This window comes from Corapipo altera, unplaced genomic scaffold, assembly GCF_003945725.1.
Source record: "Corapipo altera isolate COAL_440 unplaced genomic scaffold, ASM394572v1 2, whole genome shotgun sequence".
In the NCBI taxonomy this organism is placed as follows: Eukaryota; Metazoa; Chordata; class Aves; order Passeriformes; family Pipridae; genus Corapipo; species Corapipo altera.
The window spans coordinates 10,023,306-10,044,503 of record NW_020884890.1 but is presented as its reverse complement, the minus strand read 5'-3'; the positions used below and the strand labels follow the sequence as shown (position 1 = coordinate 10,044,503).

Sequence of the window (21,198 nt, the reverse complement as noted above, 5' to 3'; positions counted from 1 at the left end):
GTGAAGCTGATATGACACTATAAAGTTATATAAGCTGAGTTTAGAATGTGTACTTTCTCTAAGTACCTTAATTAATTGTAATGCATATGCTGCATCCTGATGATTAGTGACTGTTGAAGTAAATTAATCCCAAATAAAAAAAGCAAAGTTTGCTTTAGATAAAATTAGTACTCAGCAAGGACTCTACACATTTCATGCCTGGATTTGAGAGTTGTTAAGTTCTCTAAATCTTTTGTAACAGAAACCTATATAAATTAACAAATTCTGTGTTTGTGTTCATATTTGCATTTTATTTCATTTTGTTATATCATAGGATCATTTTTAGGCCTCCTTTTGGGGATGTCCCAAAAGATTATTAACCCTAGGGCTGAGTACTTTAGGTAGCATAGGTAATCAACATACAAGTACTAAAACCACCTATCCTTTAGGCATTAAACTTCTAGTGAATAAATTCCAGTTAATCAATTGGGTTTAATATCACCACATCATCTATAAATATTAATAAAAGAAGAGCACCAACAAGATATTTTTATCTAGGGTTTTTTCATAGTGTTTTTAAACACATGCTTGACATTACATCAAATTAGGAACTTGGTAGAACTTGATTGGATGTACAGTGCAAAACTGGATTTTATCTTACATGGAACAAGTCAATTGGAGTTGATACACAGAGCTATAAAGTACCATGTAAAATAGATATAATAAAACTAAAGAAATGTCAGGTCTTCATAATGAAACTACTCCATAAACAAGACAGATCTAAAATGAATTTTTTATTGACAACTGATTGTTGACAATCAGTTGATGTCAAAACCAAAGTTCACCCGAATTAGGTACAAAGAGTGTAAATCATCAGTGACTATTCCAAAACTTCTTTGGGGTGCTATAGTCTTTCAAGACAAGAAAATTCAACACATCCAGATACATAACAGTGCATGACAGGGCATCTTTCTTGAGGTCTATATAGTTTTACGGTCTTTTTCTTTCCAGAAAATCTTATCAACAGGAGTAGCTCAACTTGCAAGCCTTCTTGAGAAGAAAGGATTAAACATATCTTCCTCTGCAGTATCTTGTTCGTATCAAGACTGATCTATTTGTTGATCTTGTTTACTCACTGACTGTGAGTAGTTTGTTCTGCAGATTTTCACTAGTAGTTTTATGGAGTGCTTTCATAGCAATGTCTCATATGCATCTCTCTCTTACTCCTTCTCTTTTCAGATCACCAATGTGATAAAAATTGACTAATCTAGAACTAAAAGGAAATAATTCATACTAATTTTCCTGTAGCTTCCCACATAGTTTCTGATATTTTCTTCTGTCTGACATGAAGGCTTTCTATTAATCTTTTCTGAGAGAGATTTTCTAAATAATTTGTTGTATTTAATCAGTATTTTATTTTTCATTTGACTGTTGAACATGATCAGTTCCCAGTAGAACTAATTTGAGGTTATAATTTTAATGCTATTATCATTTTGCAACTGCACAATGGTTTTGCTGAGTAAAACTATGTAGGGAAAAAATTGCTCATCTGAACTTGAGGCAAAGGCTGATTAGTTTTAGAATATTTTAATTGTGCTTCCTAAGAACTAGGAACAAAACATCAGGATTATGAGCAGCAAAACTAAACAAAAAAACCCTCTTTCAGCCACATCAGACAAAGAAATATAATTATTGTATTTTCCCCAATACCTATAATGGTGGAGGAGAGAAGGTAGTTTGGATACAAAATTTTTAATATCCACTCTTTTACTGATTATCTTGTCTTACTGCTTGACAAGTCTTAAGACTGACAGAATTTGCAGGCAAATATGCAATATGAATTATCTTTCCCCTTATTTTATTCCCCTCATTTTCTTCAGGTCCAAACTTGAATGATGAGGATGGTGTTTGTTGATATTCAGATGTTGAATGCAGAATATACTTCCTGCACTCCTTATTGAAAGTTTTCACGTTCCAAATATATAGTTGTTTCTGCACAGAGGTACCAGGTGATGTCATCTAGTCTTATAAAATTGAGACACATGATATACTCAAATGAGATTTACTTTATAAACCAGTTAGGTGCGATAAAACAGTTAAACCAAATAAATTTATATCAGCATTTGAATACAGATTCATGATGTCACATGGAATTGGTACTACATGAATGACTTAAGAATTCTTTATGCTTCAGAAGGATAACCCATAATGTGCAATCATATACCCAATCAGTTGAGAGCTCTCAACCTCGTGGAATTACATTGGGCAGCAATCTGACCCAAGGGGAGAGGCCCCAGCTGCAGACTCCCTGCAGACCCACTGCTCCAAGGAGGACCAGCTCAACTGACCCGCTCTGGTGAGGCTCCATTTATATCAGAGCTGAATCTTGTCTGTGGTTAAATATGGTCACTTCAGCCTTCATTGGCTGGAGGGTCTTACCTGCCTCCCACAACAGCCACCATGCAGTCGTGATGGGGGTCAGCCTGCACAGGGGCTGGTCAGTGTTACATGGCTGCAGCCAACTATTACGCATCTGAGGTCAGACACAGGTCACTGGCTGGAGGGCTGCAGCAGGTGCACCTGTCATGGGTGAAAACGTTCAGTCAGGACACATTAGATTAGGCAACACTGACCTGTAAATCAGGAAAAAAAGGTTTTTCAGAATCAGATGTCACTTAGTTTTTACAGGTGTTCATATTCCTATCTAATCAAGTAAGTGCCACAAAGATAATCTTACCTAATAGAAGGGGTAAGGCCAAAACAATAAACACTATTTGCTGAAGATAAGTGCCTCTTTCAAATTCCTATCATTTGTAACAATTTATTTTCTACTTCCTATGTCCCAAATACAAAGGCCTCAACCCCTACAGAGACCTAGTTGTTACCACATTTCTTCCTTCTCTTTGTTTTCTGTAATGCTAACAGACAAGGTCCTTTTATGTTACCAACCCTAATCTTTCCTTTATGTTTTCTGCCAGTCCACTTGCTAGTAAGTCCTTGAAACAATGTCTGTTTTCATACCAGATCTCACTTTGACATTCTGGTTCCATATTCCTATCTATCTTCCACTCAGCATCAGTAACCTTGACAACCATTCTCACTCAAAGTGTGACTCCAGGTCTTGCCCACTTCCTGACAGCAAGTAATTCCCAGAATTAGGGCCTTGGCTCTTCCCAGGACTTCCAAGCAATGGACCTGCAGAATATATCGGGTTCCTATGTAAGAGAGAGCATTTCAATGCACAGTAAATGTGTGTGCCACCTTTGCATTCATGGACACCAGCTTAATTGCTTCCAAAGTTTCCTTCGTCCAGGGCTGAATAAAGTATGACTGGTTGTGCTAGAAAACACAGCCCTGTGTGATCCTCTTTTTTTTTTCCTTAGAAGAATGGATTTCTTTGAATGAGAAATATAACTTTAATATTCTCACTCTATAAAAGCATTATTACTGTCAGTGATAACCTTTCCTTAGCTTTTACAGTTATTAATATTCCAGTCCTTAAAAGTAAATGCCATAAATCTTACCCAAAGAATTTTTAATGTGGCAGGACTTTGTGATCAGTTCTTAAGTTCTGTCACTAGAATAATCAATCCAGCTTTCTTTTATTTCCCCTTTCTCCTTTTTCTTGACTTGTATTATTTTGTTTTACAAGTTTTATCCACAGATGAATGGATAGGTAAGTAGGTGTCAATGTGCCATCACATATGTAGAAATACATTTACAAATACATGTTCAAACATATGTATTAAATAAGACACAAAATATCTTCTAATCCCAACACTCTTGTGATACATCCAGTATTGTAGCAGTAATGTCATTCTCTCACCTTTCTCTACAACATTAATTCAAAAACACATTTTAAAGTGTCCACAGCCAAAATCCCACAGCCAAAGTCATTGCATGACTGTAGCAGCAATAGTGGTCCTTTGTCCTCAAAGGATTTCCTCTGTACTTACTACCCTAATAGCTTGTCCTCTAAATATAATTTTGGCAGCATAAGCATTTTAAACATTGAATCAAAACAAAACAAATTTTGCAGCACTCTTACAAACTTATTCCATCTTGTATTGACTGCTGGTACACCACTCCTTGGATCAAATATCACTTCCTGATTTTTTAGTTTCTAATTATGCTAATAAGTTCACAGCATATCAGAGAGGTAATGAGCCTTTGAATTCTTACCTTGAACCTAAACAGTGTGAAGCATGGAAGATACTATAAAATTGTAGAGAGTTTGAGAATGTATTGTAATCACAGTTTGCGATGTCATATCTGTGTGAAGTGTGTGAATGTGTTTTGATACTTTCAGTGAATAGCATGCTGTCCTAAAAAAACCTGCACTGCAACAAACCCCCACAAAACTAAAGTGAAGGAGTGGGACTTCAAGTAGTTCTAATATATTGAATTTTATCCAGAAGCAATTGGACAGTCAGAGAATCACAGAATCAGGTATGTTGGAAAAGACGTCTGAGATCATCCAGTCCAATCCTCGACCAAACACCACCATGTCAACTAGACTATGGCACTGAGTGCCATGTCCAGTAGTTTCTTGAACACTTCCAGGGATGGTGACTCCACCACCTCCCTGGGCAGCCCCTTCCAATGTTTAACCACCCTTTTTGTGAAGAAATTCCCCCTGATGTCCAGTCTGAACCTCCCATGGCACAGCTTGAAGCTGTGTCCTCTCATCCTGTGGCTAGTTGCCTGGGAGAAGAGATCAATCCCCACCTTGCTAAAAACCTCCTTTCAGATAGTTGTAGAGAGTGATAAGGTCTCCCACGAGCCTCCTATTCTCCAAGTTAAACACTTGCAGCTTCCTGAGCCTCTCCTCACAGGAGAAGGCTGTATACCCTTCATCAGCATCTTTGTCCATCTCTGGACACACTCCAGCACCTCAGTGTCCTTTTTGAAGTGAAGGGCCCAGAACTGGACATACTGCTTGAGATGCAGCCTCACCAGTGTTGAGTACAGAGGGACAACCACTTCCCTAGTTCCGTTGACCACACAACTCCTGATACAAGCCTGCTGGCTCTTTTTCAGACTCTGTCAAACAGCACCCCCAGGTTCTTTGCAGTTGGGCTTCTTTCCAACCACTCTTCCTCCAGCCTGTAGCTCTGCAGAGGGTTGTTGTGGTTGAAGTGCAGGACTCGGCACTTGGCCATGTTGAAGCTCATACAGCTGGTCTCAGCTCATCTTTCTAGCCTGACCAGATCCCTCTGGAGAGCCTTCCTACCCTCCAGCAAATTGACACTCACAGAACTTGGTGTCATCCACCAATTTACTGAGGGTACATTGGATCTTCTCATCCAGGATAAGAATAAATAAAAATAAATAAAGATAATTCAGATCTGCTTGTGTTGGTTAAAAATTGATATGCCAACATGTTGACAAAGCTGGAGTTTGTGAGTATTGGATATTCAAGGGGTTATATAATATGCTAACTTTAGATGATCCAATACTGCAGTCTTTTCTATAAGACATATGTTACTTGTCATTGATGCCAAGATGGTGGAAAGTGTTTCCTCCTGCTCCTGTCTAGTTATCAAGTAGAATTGAAACTTAGTTCTTACAAATTCCCAATATTTTGACAGAGCCAAGAACACAAAATATTTTTTCTTTTAACAACTTATAGCAATACAAAAGGAATTTCTAGAATGACTTTCACAGCGACTGTGGTGTTTCGACTCAGTTTCTCTGTGTTCCCTCTAGCATTCACATACTTTACAATGTGAGAGTGCAAGAGCAGTTAAGTTAAAAGGCAAACATTTTTCTTCAATGAGAAATAATTTCCAACTTCCAGTGAAGTCACTGGATGAATGACTTTGAACAAGCATCTCTCTCTGTCTCTTGGCTCACATCCCTGACTTTATAGCACTCACTGTACACCATGTTATTCATTTCTGGGACCAAGCAGCATCCAGCCCATCAAGGAAAGAAAAGAACAAAGGAAGCTAAAGTGTATTTTCAAGAGGGAGTTACTTTCCAGTAGAGATTATAGTGTTCCAGAGCTTTTGGCAAGCCATTTGGGGGATGTCAAAACAAGAAAAAACAATGTTGAAAGGTTAGATTCAGTTCTTGGATAGGTTTTGAAGAGCTACTGGAATGAGAGTATAATTTAACAACTCTTATTCTAAAACTGTCTATTCCCTGTATTGCTGTAGGAGAGATTAACTTTTATAAGCAGAAATGCAAAGAGGGTGATCTAGTTCAGATTTAAGATTCTTGATCCTGATTAGTTGGCTGAAAACTTTATATAAAAACCTGACTGAAATGTTTGGTTTCAGGAAAAAAGTTATTAATTTTACATTTGCTTGCTTATAAATTAGTTTAATGAGATGTGATTCAAAACAAGCAGGATTCATCAGACCTTAAACAAAAGTACTTCTTCACCCACAAACAGTCATAATTATTGACAGTGTTTTTAGAATCCCATTCAAAGCTGAATTTTCAAGAATTTCTTTCCAGGAAACTCTGCCTAGAGAAATTTGAAAAAATATGTTCAAAAAGACTGCTAAGTGCTGTCACCTTTTCCTCATATTTTGTTTCTTCAATATTTAAATACTGTGATTTGCTCTTTTAGAGAATGAATTTTTTCTTTTTCATGTAAGATTCATTCATGCTTAACCCTTTGAATTAAGTAACAGCACAACTGGATAGCACTTTTTACAACCCTGTTGTAACCTTCCGTTTTCCATAAATTCTGCTTGTCTACAAAGGGGTCAAAGACATAAATTACATATCTCAGACAATGACAGGGACAGTGTGAATTTCTTCTTTGCAGGAGCTAGCTGAACTAAAACTTGGGGTTTAGTGATCAGGTGATTCAAATTAGGTGATTCAAACACTGACATCCAGTTTTCTGTCTTTGAAAACTACTATGTCCTGATGGGCTCATGTTCAGCACACACCTTCAAACTTATTTGGAAGGCAGTGTTTTAAATTATTTCAATGGAAAATAAAGAAAAAAAGACAGGAAATTAGAGTAATTAAATATAATGGTTCGTCTCTCTTATTATTTGTTTCTAACTCATATTAGGGCAAAGCTAGTTGTGCTCTGATATTTACAAGGTCTCAAGTTCATGCTCCATTACACTAGTCTTAGACATTATAATCCAATCAACTTTGCTGGAATTGCATAGCTTTCACTGGAATACAATAAAGCCACTGTATCACATAGAATATACTGTATGTATACTGTGTTTAAATGTCTATACAAAAAGTATGGGAATTAAAGATGAATTCAGTGAGTAAGAGGATCTCCAAGTATAATACTGACCCTGCTTCCCAAGTAAACAAAGTCAATAGCTGTTTAAAATCAAAACCACACGTTCTGAGTCAGGCAACCTAACTGGCAATGATATTAAAGTAAAAATTACTGTAATTTCAAAATTATTCAAAATTCAGAATCTTTAAATAAGAATCATTACACACACTTTTTATGAATTAATGTTGCTTATGAGAGCTGAAGAATGAATCATCACACAAGAAAGCTTAGGTGTCAGTCCCCAGTATGTACAGACAGTGTTGTCATGCCATGGAAACTGTGTTTTTATATGTAGAAACAGTACATCTGTATGACTTACTCTGAAGTAGAGCTGTGTTTTCAGTCAGTGGCATCTGCCAGATTGTGGGTGATGCTAGATCATGCAATACGGTTGAGGTTGTGAGTTTGTGTATAATTACATTACAGAGGAAAAGAATGTGTTTTCACTGCCAGAAAACAAGGAGAGAATGAAAGAGTGAAAAGAGCTACCCAGTGAAGAGAAATTCTGCAACACAAAGCTAGAACTGCTTCCATATTCAGAATCTGCATGGTGAGAAATAGTGAGGACAATGTACATGGTAGCTTTTCACCTGAACTTCATTCTTCCATTTTTTTGTGATTGAACCAGTCATCTCAAAAGTTGCACATCTTTTATCTTACCATAGGAATATCTTTAAGCCTTGTTATTATGAGGCCAAATATTAAATTTCAGCTTCACAAATTTTCAATGTATGTAAATTCTCCTACGTTGGAACTAGTGATCTTTGACATAGATGATATAGATATTATCAATTTATGGTGTTGGTTCATTGCAAAGAGGGAACTGAAAATTTAGCATAAAAGGAAAAGTTAGTAGTTTATTCTCTCTTTTTTTTCCTAGATAAGTTTTTTCTGCATGGTCCCTTTTCTCTTTCTCCTTTCCCTCATCCTTCCTACATTCTCTCAGTAATCCATACACTCCAGTTCTCTTCTCACAAGGAAGCATGAGCCCTCCTTAGAATACTGAATACTTCATACAAAGTTTCTGCTTTGAAAAAATGCTAGTTACTGTACTGCACAGGGCAACCTCACCCATCATACTATTCCTTAATTGGCTGCAGGAGGTTTCTTTCAGAAGCAGAGAAGACTTTTCCCTTTCTCTGCTAAAATGGGGGCCAAAACAATCACTTCTGTAAAATGACATATGGATAGAGAAAAGCTCCTATGCCAGTCATAGCACCCAGGACTTGCCTGATAGGTGACAGCAGCAAAAACAAAACAGCTATTTCCTTGCCCTGTGTTGGCTCCCAGTACAGAAATACTACAAAGTTTTGGTAAGTTTACATAATTTTCCAGACATAGGCATCATAGAGGGTATGATTGTTTAACCCTGGTTAAAGGTCCCTGTGAAGCTTAAGTTTCATATAACTTCACTAATTTTAATGCTTTTGATTTGCAGTATTTGCCTGAGACATTTCTCACTGAGGGAATGAAAATAGTACTGGTAACTTTAGCTCTCTGACTCATCTGCCAGTGATGAGGGGGAGAATGTAGCCTTCTAACTCATTCACTTTCTGTGGTCTAATGTTCAGCCACGACATCTTGGCTTCTGCCTACTTTATCTGGGACTTCCAGATGGTCTCTTATCCAAGTACAGGACAAGCCCAGGAATGCTTAGTCTCCAAGATCATTTGCATGAGATGCAATGCAATTGGAATTGCCTTTACTCTAGCTCCATCTTCAGTGGAGTTTAGACCATCTGAGTGTGTCTATCCTTTGATGTACAATAAGTTAAGTTGAAATACTAGAATAGTTTGCTAATTGTGCATTGCATTTACTGGAGAAGACTGGAGCAGGTAAAATAAACTCTATGTTTTGAAACAATATTTATAAACAAGTTGAAAATTTTTCAAAGACTTTCTGAGAAAATCTTGTGCTTTTTCTCTCTTTTTCAGGAGACGCTTGATGTTGCTCTTCAACACTAAAAAGCACCTAGCTTAATTCATCAAAAAGTATTCCAGTTATGTAGGTGATGGGAGGTGATTTTTCATTTAGAAGCACATCAGACATTGCATCAACCTCCCACACAGATATAAAAATATGAAAACTGGAGGTATAAAGTCAGAAAAAGAAAGCAATATAATGGCTCATGAATCCTATGTCTGGTTGCAGCACAGTTAGGGCAAGGTCACAGACTTCAGTATGTCCAGAAATGTGAAAACAAAATTTCCTAAGAACAAAACTTAAGGATTAATCAACCCAGAAGTATTCAAGCATATTTCTTCCTGACCTTGTTCTTAGTCTCACAACATAATATCACATCAGGGAAAGAGTACGACAGAGAAAAAAAGCTCACATGCTCCAGCACAAAAACTCTTTGCCACAGAAAACATTTACTCTTGCCTAGAAAAAGGCAATACTGTTCATCTCATTAATAAATGTTACAGTCTGTCCAGTGCCAAGCCTGTACTGCAGTATGTTAAAGAAAGCATCAGTTGTTCACATATAAGAAGTGGTGGGATAAGAAACATTGGTTTTATTAGTTCTGAGAAAAGGTGAAAGCAAAATCAACATTTATTATTCCTTTTCCTCTGCCTTCCTCCATTCTCATCAGAAGGAAAACTGAGAAAAGGTTGTAAAAGTTGTGTGCAAAATAAGCAACTCTGGTGATCTGGGACTGGCAAGAAACTGAAGCAAGGCAGAAAATGAATTCTTGCAGGTTAAAAGGGATCAATTGATGAATGCTTTAGGCTGTTGGCAGCAGGAGAGTATAGGAATGGGTTTGTTTAGTCCTGTCATTTGAAACAAATAAAAAAATCTACCATGAAAATCTCCCAGAACATATTTCTTATTTAAAAGTGAAAAAAAGAAAAAGTTACAGTCTCAAAGGTGAGCACTTGTGTGTCAACAGATCCTGTCAGCAAGGAAAAACAAATTTGCCCCAAAATAATAATTATGTGCTTCTGAAGGATGAGGAAACCAGACTTCTGTAGAGGAAGAGAAGTGCAACATGTAAATACAATGTAGCAACAATAGATTCAAAACTATATATAGCATCACATGTAGTGTATGTAATTTCTGAGATATACCAGAAGGATTTTATATATAAAGAACAATATATTTTTTTGTATAAAAGCAAAACATTCTTCTTTTTTTTTCATATTAAGTGGAAAAATAACTTACTGGAATGAACAGTCCTAGACCCTGGAAAACCTTCATGTGCCCATGCGGTCAGAAGAAATATGTGCTCTAGATGGGAAAAGAGGATATTTTTAAATTATTCCCTTATACTGGATTTGGTTACATTAAAAACTTTACATTCTCACTGATGAAAACAGATTCTGACCAAGTCTTGTATTTAATCCTCAAGCTTAGAAAATGTCGCTTAGAATAGCCACCCATGTTCTACTGAATAGCTGTAAATTAAAAGATGATTCAAATCTTACTTATGGAACCGCAAACTAAATCTCTCCATTGGTTGTAACACAGCTTAGAAGAACACAGGATCACAGAAAATGCTGAATTGGAAGGGACCCACAAGGATCGTCAAGTCCAACCCTTAGCCCTCCACAGGACCATCCACAAGAGTCACACCATGTGCCTGAGAGTATCATGTTTCTTGAACTCTGGTGAACTTGATGTGATCACTCCCCAGGGAAGTAGTCACAGCACCAAGCTTGCCAGACAAAAACATCTATGCCAAAAGCTGTGGTACCGCACATTGATTCTGACACCACACAGAGAAGTATTGTCACTGTAAGATTGGTCGCAAACAACATGTCTCAGGAGTCAATACTGTTTAATATTTTCATTATGACCTACATAACAATGAAGTCAAATGCTCCCCCGTCACAGAATCCAGATAGATTTTACCCCTTTATAGTTTGATTACACTGTGCACTGGTGTCTACCAGAGCCTGTGGGTCTAAGTGCCAGGCCAATTGGATCCACATAGTCCAATATAAACTGTGTCGTACTCTTATTCCACCTGGTTGAAGGTAGATCCTCTCTAGTCCAGGACACAGTATTTGTAACTCCCTTCCTGTAAATACAAATAAGAAGTATCTTTATTAAGTTCAGAACTACGATCAGCCTTTTTACTCTTTTTGGAACTGCTCATTGGAAACTGAAGCAGCAATTTTCCTGGAAATTTTGCACAAGAGGGATTCTCCTTTTGTGACTGTTTTTCCTTGCAATTCAGATACCCATACTTCTAAGGCTGAGGTAAATTTTCTATCCCATTTCCTAGTGTCCTCCCTGTGGAACCACAGGTAAATTGTAGTTACCCTGGGGAGTATATCCACTATATCCTCCCTCTCGAACAGAGGAACTCTTACTCCTCATATTTAAGGTACTCATTTGTACAGGTGAGGAGTAGGACATATTCTCTTTGAATTGTTGGAATTCTCAGAACAATTTTTACTTAAGTTTAACCTTAAGCAAGACACGTAACACACTAAAGAGACATAGTAGTAGGAATGTAATGGTTGAACATCCCAATGATATTCAACATTCTCAAGAGCTATTATAACTAGCCTGGAGGCTACTTGTCCAAGGAGAAATGGTAAAAGATGTAATTATTAATAGTTTCTGATAGATTCTTGAAGTATAGAGACAACAGCAATACTGTATACAAATACCAGTTTAGTTTCACAACTAGTCATTTTATCAAATCATAAACTAGTATTATACAAAAGGTACAGCAAAATTATAATCTTAATCCAACCCTTGAGATGATAAACAGCACAACAGGAAAGATGTTGCATAACACAACCCTGAGAACAACTGCATCAACTCTGAGAGTAAATAAATCAACATTGTAACCAAGGACTATTAAATTAATAAAATGAATACTTGTAACAAATTTGTTTTAGCAAATTGTTCTGTAACCAGAACAAATGTTCTGGTCAGATCTGTCATTATCTCAACCCTTCAAATCCCACACTGGGCCCCAAAAACGAGTGCTGGGATTTAACCCGGCAGGCAGCTAAACACCTCGCTGCTCCCCAGTAGGATGGGGGAGAGAACTGGAAAAAAAACGTAAAACTCATGGGTTGAGATAAAGACAGTTTAATAGGACAGAAAAGGAAGGTAAAATAATAACAATGATAAAAGAATATACAAAACAAGTGATGCACAATGCACTTGCTCATCACCCACTGACCAATGCCCTGCTAGGCAGCAGGCCATTGCCCCCCAGCTAACTCTCCCCAGTTTTTTTGTTCAGCATGACATCTTATTGCATGGAATATCCTTTTGGTCAGCTTGGGGCAGTTTTCCTGCTTGTGTCCCCTCCGAGTTTCATGTGGCCCATCAGCCTCCTTGCTGGTAGGGCAATATGAGCAGATGAAAACTCCTCGATTTACTGTAAGCACTTCTCAGCAGCAACTAAAACATTGGTGTGTTAACATTATTCTCATCCTAATTCCAAACATTCCAAACTAGCTTTACCATAGCCAAAACCAGGACAAAGAGTAGGATGTACAAAGTGTAGCAAAAGTCTGCTGCAATTTCTTCCAGGTTTTAAATTCAGCAGCAGGCAGTTGCAAACTGAAGACTTTGAGAATACAGAAATCTTGTCAGACCAGGATGTTTTTAAAGGTTTAAAAGTCTGAAGAACAAATGCAACTGTTTCACTTACACACACAAAGAGAAAGAGCTTTTCTGCTACAGACATTTTCTTCTTGTTCCTATTTTCTCTTTAACCCAAGGGATTTAGGCAGTTCTAAGTCTCCTTAAAGCTTTCCTTGGATTGAAAAGAATGGTTTCTTTCTATTTCCTGGTCATTCACCTGGCTGCAGAAACAGCAACCAATCATCTGAGACTTTTTAAAACAAAGGGTTTTTTTATCTAAGCAATAAGAAGGCCCAAACACATAGAAATCAGTAGAGCAAGGAATATCTTATCACTGGAAAGCTTTTGGGTAAAAGATGCTTTTCAATCTCTGTGATAGATACCAAATAAGCAGTTGGAATAAGGCCACCCTATACCCCAACTCAGTTTCATGCCATTTCCTCGAATCCTGTCACTGGTCACTAGAGCGTAGAGATCAGTACCTGCCCCTCCACTTCCCCTTGTGAAGAAGTTGTAGACTGCAATGAGGTCTCCCCTCAGTCTCCTCTTCTCCAGGCTGAACAAACCAAGTGACTTCAGCTCTTCCTCATAAGGTTTCCCCTCAAGAACCTTCATCATCCTCATGGCTCCTTTGGATGCTCTCTAATAGCTTAATATCTTTTTTACATTGTGGCGTCCAAAACTGCACACAATATTCAAGGTGAGGCCACCCCAGTGCAGAGTAGAGCTGGAAAATAACTTCCTTTGACTAGCTGGTGATGCTTTGCCTGATACCCCCCAGGACAGGGTCGGCCCTCCTGGCTACCAGGGCACTGCTGACTCATGTTCAACTTGCCATCAACTCAGATTCCCAGGTCCCTTTCTGCAACGTTGCTCTCCAACCTCTTGCTCTCCAATCTATACACACAACCAGTGCTACCCTGTTCCAGATGCAGAATCCAGAACTTGCCATTGTTAAACTTCTTAATCAAGTCATTGAGGTTGAAAAAGACCTCCAAGATCATCAAGTCCAACCTTTGACTGAACACCCCCATGTCAATTAATCCATAGCATTGAGTGTCATGTCCATGCATTTCTTGAACATTTCAGGGATGGTGACTCCACCATTTCCCTGGGTAGCCCATTCCAGTGCTTAACAAAATTCTTCCTGACGTCCAATTTGAACCTCCCCTGACACAGACTGAAGTCATTTCTTCTTGTCCTGTCACTTGTTGCATGGGAGAAGAGGTCAATCTCCACCTCCCTTCCTGTAGTTGTAGAGAGCAGTAAGGTCTTCCCTGGGCCTCCTCTTCTCTGGGCTAAAAAACCTCAGCTCCCTCAGCTCACAGGACTTACTCTCTAGACCCTCCACCAGAATCTCAATGTCTTTCTTGAAGTGAGACCAGTATTATGACCACCAAACAATTCTTGAAACAAGAATTTTGGCCATACCACACAGAAAAAAATGTGTTTCATTCAAATCTAGAGAAATCGTTAACATTTTAAAAGATAAATTCTGAACCAAAGGTCAGAGTGAGTACAAAGCCCTCTGTATTTGTGGTAAATAGCAAACCAGCTTTGAAAATCCAACAAACTGTACTTAGTAGGACAAATAATATAGCCTTTTATTTGAGCACATGCACTCAACCAGCAAATTTATAACACTCACCCATAAAAAAACAGCTTTCTTTTCTTTAGGTAAATAGATAAAGCTCTCTCAGTATTCCTTTGTTTCCTCTATGGTGTATATGGTGCAAATATTGGGCTAGTGGGCTGGGATACACCTGTTGAAAATGGGAACCATTCCATTGACGTCAAAGGCACTAACCTCCAGCAGCACCAAGTGAGAAACTGGCCTAGAGCGTGTTTTGACATTTGCTAAATGTTAACTTTATAAGTTTCTCTCCCTTTTTTCAAGAAAAAGTCTGTCTGTCTCAGTTGCTGCTCAGCTCATATACAATTGTGAAATAGTCTGAAACCCAGAGTTGTACTAGAAAAAAAAAATAAAGGAAAAATGAAAAAGAAATGGTCTCTTTTCCCATCTACTTAGAAGAAGGATCAAATAATAAACAGAAAAAAAAAAAAGGAAATATTTCAATTAGCCTTTTCCTGCCTTTAATTAACTTGTTCTCTTTAATTTTACACACCCTATAATTAACATTCTGCTTGTTGTTCAGGTTGACAATAGCAACTACTCAACAATTTACGATATACTATTTAAAAGGCCTTCTCAGATTAAAAAAGCTTCTCAGAAAGAAAAAAGCACCGAGATAACAAGAATCAAATTCCTACTTTGAAGTGTCTTTTTCAAGGCTAGGACTTGGACCCTAATTTTCCAAGCTGTCCAAAATTCGTAACTTCTGATGAAACAGACACTGGCTTTGTGGGACTTAGTGCATGTGCACCCTGTATGGATCTGTCCCAGTGGGAAGGGACTGCACATCAAGACTGAAGCAAAAGCCATGCAGTGTAAATGTTGCACATATATAGGCCACAGACTTGCCAAGCTGGTGGTGAAGAGGGCTTTGAAGTGAACTTGCCAGGGCAGGGGAACCTCAGCCCATCCCACTCCTACCAGTTTGATGCCAGCATCAGCAGCAGATGCTTGGAGTCTTGAGGGGGAGCACAGGTCAGCAAGAGAGCATCTGAAGAGCAAAACAAAGGAATTCCAGCCACTCCAGCCAGCAAGTCAACCTCATCGGGGGCCCAACTTAAATCCCTCTAGGCAAACAAACAGAGGATGGGAAATAAGCAAGAGAAGCCAAAGACATGCACACACCTGTAGGACTATGATCTTATTGGCATCATGGAGACATAGTGGGATGGCTCCTAAGACTGGAATGTTGGGATAGGACACTGGTTCTTTAGGAAGGACAGGTAGGGGAGATGAGGAGAGGGTGTCGCTCTCTATGGCAACAACCAGCTGGAGTGCATGAAGTTTCACCTAGGGATGGATGAGAAGATGACTGAGAGCTTATGGGTGAGGACTAAAGGGAGGGTAGGGAAAGGTGACATTATTGTAGGGGTCTGATACAGGCCATCTGACCAAGAAGACCAAGAAGATGAGGGTATAAGCAATCCAGGAGGTTCCTGGAATGCACTGATAATAACTCTCCAAGTGGTAGAGGAGCCAATGAGTAGAGATGCTATCCTGGACCTTTTTCTTGCCAACAGGGGGAGGCTGGAGGCAAATATGAGGCTTAAGGGCAGCCTTGGCTGCAGAAACCATGAAATGTTGGATCTCAAGATCCTTAGGGCGGTGAGTAGGACACAAACTCACTACCGTGGACTTCAGGAGAGTAGACTTTGGCCTCTTCAAGGACTTGCTTGGTCGAGTACCGTGGGATAATGCCCTGGAAAGAAGCAGAGCCCAAAAAAGCTGGTTAATATTCAAGGATCACCTACTCCAAGATGTTCAACTCTCTACTCTCAGCTCCAGGCTCTCCAGTATGTTGTCTTGGACACAGATGCTGATATGTCATTAGACATCTGCAGGATGCAAGAGTTCATGACAGAGCTCTTTCTACAGACTATCTTTACAATCAAGGGAGAGAAACAGGCATTCCTTGTCTGGTGTGTCTTCTTGGGACATCTACCTTTGAGGAGGATCATCTTAAATGCATATATTTTCTGCATTGATCTGCACGTCTGGAGTAATTTTTTCGGACATGATATTAACATTAAGGACATGCAAACTGAGATACACAAATAAAAATAAAATCAATTAAAATGTAAATAATAATAAAAACAATACTGAAAGAAGCTACTGTGGATCTATACTGTCACAAAGATGTGAGGATAGCTCTGCCACCCTAGAGGACCATGTGGCAGGAAGCAGTGCTATGATAGCCAGTGCTAGCAGAGACCAGGAAGCCTGGTGTGCAGAGGGGAGTCTGTTCCATGACATCTTCCTTATCCCCTCTCTCTCTCCCCAGCCTTGGATACTCCATAGAATAGGGGCTTTCTCAGGCAGATGTTGACCAAAGAGTCACATCAATCACCAACATTTTCTCAACTTCTTTTTTTTTTGCACTTATTTTATACATTTTTGTCCTCCAGCACAATATTTTACCTACAAACTCTGACTTCTACAAACTCACCATGCATTTCAGTCTTTGAAAGATCAAGGGTTTGTTCTTCTTGACAGTAGGTTAGAATTCTTGGGACAGTAAAAGCTGGAGTTCTTTGGAAGTGTGTGTCTGTTGTAACAGTTTGATTTCAACTCATTTCCTCAGTGCATCAGGGGGCACACGTGCCCCCTTCAGTTACATATAATACACTCAAACATGCACAGGGTTGAGGACTGTTTCAGCTCAAGGAAATTATTAGGGTAGTGATTTAAAATTTAGGAATGAATTTATCTGCAGCCATAAATCAGTATTGCTCTATTTACGTTAGAGAAGAATTGACATACACATTTATATATTTTTATTATGACAGATTATTTTCAAAGTATTCTTCTACTTTGGTTTACTTTATTTTGAAGACATTCTAAACATTTTTTCTCATTGGACTTGTTTAGGACAACAAGTGCCTTTTTAGAGTCTTTGGGGAGACTCCTTTGGTAGTTACAATGATATATGATAAACAGCTTTATAAATGGGATATAAAAATTCAGCTTTACTTGAATGCACAGGGATTATGGGCCTGTTGTGGAGGCCATAGTACACTGCATTGTGGAGCAGGATCAGTACATTGCAGGTGACTTGAAAGCAATTGTATTATCAAATTTGCACACATGAGCCACCGTGATATGATTTCACCTTTAGCTGCCTGAGCTCAGACGCATGCTGGCATTGTGACAAAGAGCCTTTTGTCTCTAAGGCCCCATTTGGAATGCAACATAAATTGGTAGCAAATAAAGTAGGTACCTAGCTGCTGTCTCTCACCAGTTTATATAAAATTAATTGCATGCTGTCACATATTTTTAATAATGTGGTGTGAAAAAAACTTAATGCTACCTGTCAGCACTTGTGCCTGGCTGACCATGAAACCATTTTGAAACACTTTTTTGTGGAGTTAATGCCAGAAGAGACCAACAGAAGACCTACACTGATCTCCTTTGTGTCACAGGTGATGGCATTGCTGTTAGTTTTCGTTGTCTTGAGTTCAGAGATCCAGGAGAGGCCAGATCTGCCCCATACCAGACATAGCCTGTTCCAGTCAGCTCCAGCATATCCACCACAGGGCACAGCTGAGCCCAGCAACCAAGATGGTGGTGCCTTGGAGAAAGTGTACTTAGGAAAAAGCAAAATGCTGCTTGGCAGAGAAGGATAAGGAAAAATGTGAGAGAAACAGCCCTGAAGACAACAATGTCAAAGGAATAAGAGGGAGAGGAGGTGCTCCAGGTCCCGAACCACGAGGACTCTCCAACATTTGGAGAAGGCCACAGTGGTGCAGACTGTTCCTCTGAATCCCATGGAAGTCAAGGGTGGAGCAGATATCCAAAGAGGAACCCATGGAGGATCCTATGCAGGAGCAGGTTGTTTCACCCATGAAGGAAGTTGCTGCCAGCGGAGAGCCCACGGAACAGTGGCCTATGGTGAGGAGCCCAGACAGGGGCAGGTTTTCTCATAGGAATGGTGAACCCATGAGAAACCCATACTGGAGTAAGGGAAAAATGTGAAGAGGAAGGAGCAGCAGAAGGGAGCTGAGTTATGGACTGACAACAACTCTCATTCTCCATCCCTATGCACCACTGAGGGAAGAGGGATTATAGGAATCAGGAATGGTGAGCAAAGCTTAGCCTGGAAAAGGAAAGGAAAACTGGCTACAAATTGTCTCTCAAAAAAAAAAAACCAAAACCAAACTCAAACTAACAAACAAATAAAATTAAAACAACAACAAAAACAAAACAAAACAAAACAAAAACATAAACAAAAACCCCAAACAAACAAAAAAGCAAAAACCCAAAAACCCCAAACAAAAACAAACAAACAAAACCAACCAAACAAACAAACAAAACCCAAAGAACAAACAAAGTCATTCAGATACTATCTGTATTAAACCAAATGTTTACAGAGATCAAATTTAGTTTTAAGGAATCCAAAAAACGTCCTTTCACCATCAGCCCAGAAAGTTCTTTTGAGGTTTTCCTACCTTTATGAATAGAAATTCTTAGGGTAAACTTGTCAAAAGTCAGCTTTCAGTCACAAGGTGCTGGAAGGTTTTGCAAAGTAGATTAAACAGATGTAAGGCTTGTTCTCTGCCTGCCAGTGACCAGGTACAGGGTACTGGTTTGCCTCTTGATATTCTTTTTTGTTAAACCAAAAAGAGCCACCTTAAACCAGCTTCACGCAGAAGGGTTTTGCTCGCAGACTCTTGATTGCTTTGTAGCCCTTTCCTGAAGTCTGAAGTATCCCACATCCTTCAATAATTCTGGTCATCAGGATGAGTCTAGTAGCATCTTATTAATGTTGTGTTTACTAATGCTATGTTTACATGTATTTCTGTACTCTTTTTCATATGTCCAGAAAATTGTACCAGTTGTATCTTAGCCAGCATTGTCTGGAGGCATTTATCTAAATAAGTCTCTAAATTCTTGACTCTCCCTGCATACTCGATTCTCATGTGATATTTGTATTTGTCTGTATTTATTGATATTGTACAGAGTGACACTCAAAGTGTGAGAGAGAGAAGAGTCTTGCAACTCTGTAATGAGGTGGGGAGAAAATTAGAAGTGTAACGGGGCATTTTTTCTTATTTTTTTGGCTTTTTGCTGAGCTGCATGAACATCTGCTAATATAACTCCTGATATGAGTCATAACTTTAAAAGCATAATTCTACAGCACATAGAGTAACTTTATTCACTAAAACTAAGTGGGTATGTGATTTCTGTGTAAAATATTTGATGTATTTTTATTATACAGAAATGCCTATTTGCCTCAATTTACCCAACTTCTTTTCATTTCTGAGCTGGTCCTAGCAGTGTTGAGAAGCAAGGGAAGGCATCTTGTAAAGAGAAAGGAGAGAAGCAGAGTTCCCACCTTCTCTTGGGGTGCACCAAGAGCAGGGAGCTGAAGCTGGGGCTGAGTGGCACTTAGCCCCACGTGCTACCACTGTATCTGCAGGCGATGCATGACTCATTCTCACAGGACCAGCAAGTGACTGCCAGAATTAGCATCCTACCTGCAGTTTGGAAAAGAGCTGGGTCCTCTTTACTGTGATAGTTTATATTTTATCCTAGGATCCCTTACAAAGCAATATATTTACTTGCCTCAGTAAATCACCCATCAACAGTGTCCGGTTTTTTTCAAGTGCAAAAATAGCACTTTTTCACAGTTTGTACTTCTGCTCAAACTTCTGATAAGAGTGTAAAATTTATTGCACACAAATTAACTTAATCTTGTACAGAGGTTCAAGAAGTACAGCTACTGAAAGACCTGAATTTGCCTTATTTTTATTCTTCTTGACTTACAGAACTTAAAATTCATGTTACAAGGAATAGCCAAATCGTAGTTCTACATATATATTAAAAAAAAAAAAAAGGCCAGGCTTGTACTGACAGGACAACCTTCATCTCAGTTGATTTTTATTTTTAGAATATTATTTACTATACTACACCAAAGAGTATTCTGGCTTTACAAGCAAGTACTGTGTGGATTTATTCAGGTGACAAACATCATGGCATGATTTTATCAGGATGATAAAAGAAATATGTTTACCTTACTGTGATGTAATTTCAGGCTTATTTTAAAACACTCTAAAAGCTGATTGAGCTAACACAAATATTTATTCTTCACTTCTCTTTCCCTCAGATATTGATTTTAATATAAATTATAGGAAAGTACTTTCTAGACAATTTCACAACATGAGCTGGTTTTAGGTGGATATGATCTCCTGACTAGCATTTCTGTCTGATATCACTGGTGTAACTGTTACCTTAAACTATTGAGCACCTGAAAATAGCCAAAACTACACTGAGACAGAAATTGATATTGCTATAGGCATTTAGGAACACAGCAGTTCAGCGCCACAATGCACTCTAAGCTAATTTGAAATCCTACTGGTCAGGTATAAAGTATCTATTCTTGCCAATTATTACTGCGGTTGAGTATTTTTGCAGGTTTTAGGGCCTTGCAACAGAAATAACTGAAGTCTAAAGAAACACAGGATATTCCTTATACTTAAGCCCTTCTTAGAGTTTCCAGTCAGAAGAGCTCACAGTATCCAGAAAATATATCATAAACTGGGGAGGTGGCGGAGGAGCAGGGGAGGGGGAGAAAGAGAAAAAGAAGAAAAATATAGGCCGTCTCATAATTATTTTCTTTTTATTACTGGTAATTAATGAGCAAAATAGATCACTTATACCTTATGAAGCCAAGTGTTTGCTGTCTAGTTCTTGATTATCTTACATGTTTTTGATTTTGTGTTTGGATTGGAAAAATCTTAACCCAAACATCAGCTTTTCCCTTTTGCATTAG

At 38.6% G+C, this 21,198-nt stretch overlaps 1 long non-coding RNA gene across 1 annotated transcript; it reads right to left on the bottom strand.

Annotated features, from left to right (window-relative positions):
* Nucleotides 1–1,836: 1,836 nt before the first annotated feature.
* On the bottom strand, nucleotides 1,837–15,553 carry LOC113947958. Its single transcript, XR_003527936.1, has 4 exons — nucleotides 15,351–15,553; nucleotides 10,406–10,471; nucleotides 2,419–2,559; nucleotides 1,837–2,003 (listed from the first exon to the last, which is right to left on the bottom strand). It is a non-coding gene; the product is annotated as an uncharacterized LOC113947958 (long non-coding RNA).
* Nucleotides 15,554–21,198: the final 5,645 nt, after the last annotated feature.